We start from the raw sequence: 7,500 nt of genomic DNA, 5'->3' as shown, positions 1-7,500 counted from the left end.
TGGAAAAAAATATATAGCCTGCCTTTTCGTGTCACTTCTTTCACGAAATTACTTGAATTTCAGTACAAAGTCCTGAATAAGTGTCTAACCACAAAGCTATTTCTTCACAAGATTGGCATTTATCTATCTCCGGCGTGTTCTTTTCGTGGAGATGCGGACGAGACCCTTAAGCACATTCTGGTATATTGTAACTATTCAGAGAGTTTCTGGACAGAAGTAAGTAATGGCTTGGTGATCAAAGTGTTAAGATTCAAAGGCTGTCACTTAAAGATATATTGTTTGGGATGTTCTCTTGCGAAGATGAATTATATGTAAACCATATCTTGTTGTTAGCGAGACAATATCTGTACTCTTGTAGATGCAACAAAAAGTTACCGCGTATTAGGATATTTATTGCAAAAATTAATATAGCATATCAACTTGAGACAATGATTGCCAAGTCAAGCGTTGATCGACTCCATGCTCACAACTCGAAGTGGGTCAAATATGTAAGTATTCTATCAGTCTGATATTCTTGTACCTTGTGTATTGTTCTTGGTCTAATGGGATACTCTTGAGGCTTAGGAAAGCGGTGTATGTGTGTGTGTGCGTGTGTGTGTGTGTGTTATAAGTATAGAATGCATTAAATGAGACTTATGTAGTTTAATGTAAGGTTCTCTGTGCAGTAGATGTAATTAATATGAAAACAAATAAACAGTATTAAAATACAAAAAAAAAATATATCAGCAAAAAGCAACTCGGCGATCTCTCACATCTCATAGACGGCATGGGAAATTAGCCGCGTTTATTTTGAGCGTTGCGCATATGACGTCAGACCCCAGGCGATCCAGCTAGACCCAACCCTTTTCCTTGCTCACGGTCATTTACCGTTCGAGTAATGGCGGACAGCGAAAAACCGAAAAACTACATTACAATAATCATACTCTCCGTGGGAATTTTGAGATAAAAATTGGCACGATACCTATTTAGTACGTCGATTTTCAAAATCTAAAGAAAAAAGGACATGCAAAATTTTCATCGTAGTGGCACTTGAATCTTTTTGCCGATTACCGTCTAAACGGGGACAATTTGTTGCTTTCAGGGCTTTTCTGTAGCTACACGAGGCGATAAAGTCAAGGTCAGACTGTATTGAAGAATAAAATGTCAACGCGTTTTGCAATAATATTGAAAGTACTGCTGCAATTTAATGAACGGCCTTAATTTTAACAGGAATATACAATAATCAAGTTGGATAAAATCAATCCCTTGTACAAAAACGCCAAAGCGCTTCCAGTGTAAAACCTGTCATGGGGAATCAAACTTTCTTGCATGACACATGAAAGTTTTTTCACACGTAGAATTTTTATTTTGCAAGATACAGCCATGAATTATATTTCAAATTGATAGTTTATTTGTGTACTTTAGGAGCGTTTGAAACGTCGCATTTCACATGTGCCGAAGCCAATACAAATAACAGATAAGCAAACACAATGGTCAGAGAAATGGAACAAAATGTGTTCTCACTTTCGATCGTAAATATCCTCGTGAAAAAGAGAAAATTTTCTCTTGACGTCAACGATGTCGCGTCATGCCAGTTTGTTTAATAGGGAGTTTAAGATCTGCGACGCGACGGTAGCGAAAACGTCATTTAGAATTGCAAGTTCAGGTTTATTAATCTTTTTTGTCAATGTGTCTTGTCAAAGCTTGTCTAACTTCTATAAACTAGTGTAACTTTCCAGGAACTGAATTAGGAGGTGCAATACTGCACCTACGACAGAAACTTCCAATTCGCTGCCTTTTGTTCACGTTCTCCTTAAAACTTGAGAATTGGTCATTTCACGTCGCAGATTTACCGAAAACGTGAAAGAAATGTACAAAAACAAAGAATACACGTGCAGAGCGTGCAAAGCTATTGTTTTTGCTCATTAAATATGCAAAATTTGTGACGTTTTCTTTGCCGTCGCGTCGTAGATCTTAAACTCCCCAATGACATCATAAAACGCGCTTTCATTGGTTCTTGAAGTTACATGCTAAGCGGCCTTTGTTCCCTTACTCCGGCTTATCTTATCATTACAGTTTCTCTGCAATGCTCGAATGTTTTATTATTAAGGTTGCTGCCCCCCGTCAGTCGTTGGCAATAAATGTAACTAAAATAGCTTTTATTAAATGTGAGCTGATACAAATTAGATTGATTCATGTAAACGCTTGAAGTTGAAAAGGAAATTTTCGGTTCTCATCACACTTAAACTTCCTTAGCGCTTTTTCCCTTGTGACTCTCAGTCGGTTTCAGGGATCAGTGACATTTGCAACCAACTTTCACATTTTATACAAACAGCAGCATCCCACGTAAACAACGCCAGGCGTCTTGGTTACAACCAAGACCAGACCGTCTTGACTCATTTATTTTAGCAATTGTTCCATTGTCCCTTTGTTCCCAGGGGAGCAGAAAATCTGAACAACAAAGCATTTTGATTTCGGTAGGAAAAGGACACGCACATGCGAAAGACCTTTTGAGAAAGGAGAATCGGGCTCTTTGCCTCCTTTTGATCACAGTACTCCAAAACGGGCAAAAATATGCGAATGCCTCAAGTAATGATACTGTTACGACGAGTAAACGACTACGGGTAACGATAGACTGATACCAACGTACCAAAGTCAAATTCGCAGTAATGACTACAACTGGTCTGAAGCTTTTATCTTCGGTCTAAGGACTTGTAAATGTAGACGTAAAACAAACAAAATCAGTAATACTCTAAAACAAAGACGTCGGTCTCGCATTTCAGTAAGAAAACGATAAGCGTTTGTTTGTATTCTCAGTTGTTTCCGTTTTTTTTTTGCTGATTGTAGTTTTTGTGCTTTGAGAATTTTTGGCCCATCTAAAATAAAATTATTATAAGGTGATCTTATCGGCGGCCTCGCTCACTGGACAAAACGCACCAGAACAAAAGATGCAAACAAAGTTTGGTGTTATGATACCGAGGTGCCTAACAGAACTTCGCAGGTATGAAAAAGACTCATATTTGAAGACCGTGATGATACTTCTCATTTATCTGATTTATTAAAGATCAGAGGCAAATAATATATTTCCCTTTCCGTTCTCCCTTTCCATTCAGGAAAATATGAATATTCAATGTACCGTCTTTTGTCGGGAAGAACAGAAGAATATTATTCGTGATGAATTATATAGCATTAAAATCTGACATGAACGCTCGCCTAATTGCATTCTTTAAACCATCAAAATAATATTACCGACTCTATTTTCTATATGCTAATTTTCAAAAAAATACCAAAGCAATTGTGATTGGCTGAACTGACAATAAAGTATGAAGAGAATATTTCTGTCCAAGCGGCAACGTTAATTCCCGCGGGACGATGCACTCGCTTGGTATTAGAGTAAATTGCATACAGAACCGATGGTGCAAATGTGCAGTTTACAGTTCCTTTGCGATAACAAGGCTAGCTGTTGGACAAGTGAAAAGCATTTCCAACTATGTGAAGAGTCAAGAGTATCATACCCTCAAAACTCGATAGGATTTCAAGCTACCTTGCAACGAACTTCATTGTTTTCCTCGGCTGAAAGGAGAACGAAAAGGTGAGTTTAAGTAGACTCCCGAATGAATAGCAAATATAGGTCGGAGTAGTGGTCCCGTACGAATAGCCACTGCAATCTATATGATTTTCAAAGCAAATTGAACAAATCTAAACATGAAGTAGGAAAATTCCTTAGAGTGATGATCAACATTCACTCAGATATCGATGCGTCTCGTGTCTGCAGTATAAATCCTCAACGTCCCATCGTCAGGTGAAGGCAATTTTCTTCAAAAATTTTCACCGACATTGTGTGCTTCCCACGGAATCAGTCCTGGTTCAGTGATGTTTGAATGCGCCGCATGGCACGAGGAAAGAACACTGGGAATGTTTTATTTTATCCCGCCCATCTGAACCAACACTGGCCAGGTTATCAAGTTGTTACAAAGCAGTTGCAAGTCACTTCTTTTTCGTCGTATTTTAGAAAGTGGCAGGAAAACTTCCATGAATGACTGAGAAAGGAAAAAGTTTGTTTCAGTGTCCACTGTTTTTTCCGACATGACGAGCTCGAGCAAATTATGTACCGCATGAGTTCGAGTTCACACCGTTCCCTATAATTTATAGCTATCTTTTTACGTAGCTTTGACCACAAACTTGTCTGACTTGGCGGTATCAGGCCTAAGCACCCATTTCAATGATTAGGTCTTAGCACTGATTTTAGCGATGATGTGGGATTGGGGTTGTTTAGCTCTCGTAAGGGTATACTGTGGGGCGGATCGACCTGTGAATATTATCTCTCGTTTGCAAGTCAATGATATACCACAACGAATTCTTACTTGTTAAATTAAAGCCGCCAAGCTGCTTGCAGAGCGGACGTAAATATCACAACGAATAGGGAATCTTTTCCTCATCGAATGCTTGCCAAATAGCCTGAAGTAGACGTATTTTTGTTTTGGTAAGAAAATTGGCCGACATCTAATAGAGGCCTGAGGCCAGTCAAAAAAATTGCAGTCTCTGAGAGGAGGACAGTATGAAATGGTCGTCTCAATCCTCTACCGGCTGTGTGCTTTCAAAATTGCGGCCCATTACGAACTTTAGACCTTGAACAGGCGTCAGCCTGTCAAAAAACGCAAAAAATGACTCCTCAATTTTGGTAAGAAGTGGTACGGCTTTCTGTAGCTATTTTAGAGTTGATTGCACCAACGCACTTAGAGATGACTAATGTTGTTTCTTTTTTGGCATTGAGAGTAATATTGTAGGTCTGCAATGTATTTAACAACTATCCTGCGAAATTGTGCTGAATATCGCTTGATACTTAGCCGACGAGGCCGTAGGCCGAGTTGGCTAAAATCAGCCGATGTTCCGCAAGATTGAGTAGGATAATTGTTTTATTATTCAACACATTGATGACAAAGCACAATTTTCTAAGTTTATTGGGGAAAAAAGCTGGGAAAACTACCATTTTTCTCCGCGACACACAAAATAACGTATATCGCAGGATTTCTGATGAGTCACCCACGACGAATATTGAGCGCGCTATGACCATATTTGGACATTGTCACAATGTGTTGAATAAGAAAATAAGACATTGCTTGCCATTTAATATTTGTCAAGTTAAAAGAAAGCACGTGGATACATGATACACAAATTCCCCACTAAGTTCCTTGAATCCAAGCGCACAACAACCGGGAGTCCATCAGTACACAGATTAATTCGAGAAAAAAAGATCGAATCAAAACTCTTTTCACCTGCCCAAGGTTTTGAAGTGAGCGCCGAATTTTCCTTTGTTATCGAGTGGACAATGAGAGCAAGACAACCAAAAAATGCGTTGAAGGCGTATAATATTTCCGTGGACTCGGGGTACGTTTACTCATTTGGATGTGCGAAACTTGATTTTAAAATGTAGTAATAACAAGACTCGATCAACTCGGACCTTTGCAGGTAAGAGAAACGCCTGTTTGAAGAAACTGAAGAACGCTGAGGTTCTCAGATAAACAGGAGCAACATGCGCATATGAAGAAATTAGTCTTGAATTAGTGTTGCTGATCAACACTGTTTTTCCCAAATATGTTGCTGCTTCGCTTGTTAAAAACAGCTCTCAAGGTATCGCTTTTTGCACAATTCTCGTTTCGTGTTTGTTCCTAAAACGATAGTCCCAATTCCAAAAGGAAGCCATATCGAGATCTTTGTCCTAGGCAATGAAATCGGACACAAAAGTCTCCATCTGAAGAAAAGTTGCTTTTAATGCGAGTGCCCGCGAGAGGTCACATAGTGAAGTTTGTCATTAATTAACTCTTTTCCGTTCCATCTTTTGCCAGAGGAATCTGCGTTAGGATTGGTCACTAGTCTTGCATCGGCCATTTTGAAAAGACGGTTTCAGCTGTCCTGTTACGATGAATAATGCTTTCATTTTTCGGATGGGGACAAGGTAAGTTGTTTCAGATAACTTGCGTAAATATTTGTTCTCATGCTGCTTGTGATAAAGAGCTTTAATGCATGTGACATTTCGTGTTGAACTGTTTTCCCACGTGAAAGCTCCGTCGATCTTCTCTCAAAATAAAAAACATGGTTGGATAAAGCCATGCTTTTTGGTTTAAAGAAGGTCTGGGTTTACTGCTTTTCAAGTACAACCTACTTAATTGTCGCCATATAATAGAACACGATAATAAAAAAGTCGTGTATTATGTGAAATGCCTGTGTAGGTTAATTTTGCCTTTTGCCAGGCATTTTTTATCATTATATTGTCGTGCATATTCTGAATATATGTAGATTACAAGTGACATTGAAGTGAAGAGACCATGACATTGTTGTTGGTAACAATACCTAAACACTGTGAGGTTTAGTTGGGCTTGAAAGTGTTTCTACCAGACTTAAATAGTGGCAAGGTACCAATAAATTAAAGCGGTCTCTCTAAACTGCCATAGCTTCAGGTTTTTGCTCATGGCGTATTGACTGTGCTTCAAGCCAAAACCTGATGAAGTACATAAATGATGTATAGCCTGCAGTGAAAAGACGATTCTATCGAGGTCCTTAGCAACAGTCAAAATTGTGCTTTTATTCACAAACACATCATTATTTCTATTTGTTACATATTCTGTCAGGTCATTTACCTAAACAGAGAACATTCTAAGCCACAGGGTCAAATGTGGTTCCTTTCGATACACTACCAAAACCATGTTGCTGTGAAACTTCTGTGAAGGGTAACTGGTAGAAAAAGAGTTGTAAACTAAAGAGAATCAAAAGGGTAAACAGTTTCTTTTTTAAGAAAATCTCTATTTTTGAAAAAAACTCAAGTCCACAGATGTGGCTTGGAAGATTTTGAAGAAGAACATTGGCAGTAAGGATCTGTGTAACCCTCACAAAATGATTAGATAAGGCTCGCTTGAGGAGATGTAAAGACATCCCAGTATGGCAAACATCATGATGTAGAATAATGATGTGTCACAGTCAGTGATGTTTGTTCTGTACTGAAAAGGAAAATTATTTAATTACCGGTAGGTGGCCAATGTGGAAAACAGATATGAAATAAGGGTTATGAGTGGAATGAATAAATCTGGCACAGTAAATTTGATGCAATTGAGGAAAATGGACTGCATTCATCTGAGTGCAAAGTAAATCCTTATTACGCTATTGATTGTTTGAAAAATGACTTCCATTATGTGGCTTTTACACAATCACATATCACATTAACCTTGATGTATTTATTGAAAGATCTGATTGTATGGTAATTTAATAGGCTTTATTTAAAGAGGGTAAAACACTTAACAGTTGTCCAAGACACTGACTCTGTGGCCCTCAAAAACAATTACAAATATAGATTATACAACTGATAACAATAAAATATCCCATTTCCGAAGAAAATGTAAGATAAAATATAATAAATGAATAATTAATAAAAGGACATTATGACTAAAAAGATAAAAACAGCATAAAACATAGATACAATTGCAGTCTAAGGAGCATCGCAGCTTTTTGTTCAGCTAGAAAGGATTT

The 7,500-nt window shown here is 38.1% G+C and overlaps 1 long non-coding RNA gene across 1 annotated transcript in view; it reads left to right on the top strand.

The window, feature by feature from the left end:
• Nucleotides 1-5,175: 5,175 nt before the first annotated feature.
• The window catches only part of LOC138038884 (uncharacterized), a 16,957-nt gene continuing 14,632 nt past the window's right edge, over nt 5,176-7,500 (top strand). Inside the window, exons 1-2 of the long non-coding RNA XR_011130320.1 lie at nt 5,176-5,367; nt 5,826-5,935. This is a non-coding gene — a long non-coding RNA (uncharacterized lncRNA). The remainder of the gene's footprint in view (nt 5,368-5,825; nt 5,936-7,500) is intronic.

The sequence above is a fragment of the Montipora capricornis genome, chromosome 2 (assembly GCF_036669925.1).
Source record: "Montipora capricornis isolate CH-2021 chromosome 2, ASM3666992v2, whole genome shotgun sequence".
Classification (NCBI taxonomy): domain Eukaryota; kingdom Metazoa; phylum Cnidaria; class Anthozoa; order Scleractinia; family Acroporidae; genus Montipora; species Montipora capricornis.
Note: the sequence above shows the minus strand (reverse complement) of the source record. Positions and strands in the feature narration are given on the sequence as shown.